A 1,069-nucleotide genomic window follows, 5' to 3' on the forward strand; every position below is an offset into this window, starting at 1 on the left:
ACGTGATATGTATCACGTTTTAACAAGATACGTATCACGTTATAACGTGATAGCGCTCAAATTTTTTTTTCTTGCGTGATAGCAATGCGCTTCCGTAGTTATCTGACAATAATATGTCCAACATATTATATCCAGATGACTTAATCATTTGTTAAATTATTAAGTGCTCGCCACTTATTTGCAGAGTTACATAAAATCTTTAAAGGAATAAAACATCAAAGGGTTTAAACAAAACCGAAGGGAGATTTCTTTGCAGATGAAAAGACACTGGACTGAAAAACTCAGTTTATCCAGGGGAACTCATTGGCTTTTGCCTTGTGGAAAAAAATAAAGCTTCTTATTTACTTTGAATTTTGAAGTTTTTGTCCGCAGTGAATTGCATTTTAAATTTTTTAAAAAGTGATTAAGACAATGTGATTATTTTGCATGAAAGGTACTTTTTTTTTTCTTTTTTTTGACTCATTAGAATAGAAATAATTATTATGCTTTTATGATACGTGGTACAAAGGTCCTGGTGTTTTGTTTTGTTTTTTTTTTTTTTTACTGACCATACCGTAGAGTACAACCTTCAAATGAAGTACCAGACGTCAGAGATCACAATTTATCAGACTTCTTTTGCATAGACTCTAAAGCTTTAAAAAGGTCAGCTGCCTCCCGCATTTGCTATTCACACAGTTCAACAACTTCATCTCATTTCCCATCATGAATTGCAGTCATGTATGAGGATATGTGGGACTCTGCATATTTTATTCCAAATCACAGTGGGTACATCTCACACCTGTCGATGCAGGTGAGTTAAAACCGCTGATCTCCCAAGATAATGAGCACAAAGCTACCGAGCCATTTCTATTTCAGTGAGCATTTGTGTCTGACGCTGTCCTCTCTGTTCGTGATGTGACTGCATAGTGTTGGTCTCCATACCTAACTGTTTCAAAGTTAACTTTGGCCAGGTGCTCATGAATATTTAACGGCTTGCTGCTGATTTTGTACCACGCAAGTGGCAGCCATCTGTTTGTGCTGGTCAGTCAAATCAAAAGGACCTTCAAATCTGCCCATTTTGAATATATAT

General features: G+C 36.0%; 1 protein-coding gene across 4 annotated transcripts in view; it reads left to right on the top strand.

The window, feature by feature from the left end:
* Positions 1–1,069, top strand: part of LOC103472352 (zinc finger protein 385D) — a 24,194-nt gene that overhangs the window by 18,739 nt on the left and 4,386 nt on the right. The gene's annotated exons all lie outside the window — the stretch shown is intronic.

The sequence above is a fragment of the Poecilia reticulata genome, linkage group LG11, assembly GCF_000633615.1.
Source record: "Poecilia reticulata strain Guanapo linkage group LG11, Guppy_female_1.0+MT, whole genome shotgun sequence".
Taxonomy (NCBI): Eukaryota; Metazoa; Chordata; class Actinopteri; order Cyprinodontiformes; family Poeciliidae; genus Poecilia; species Poecilia reticulata.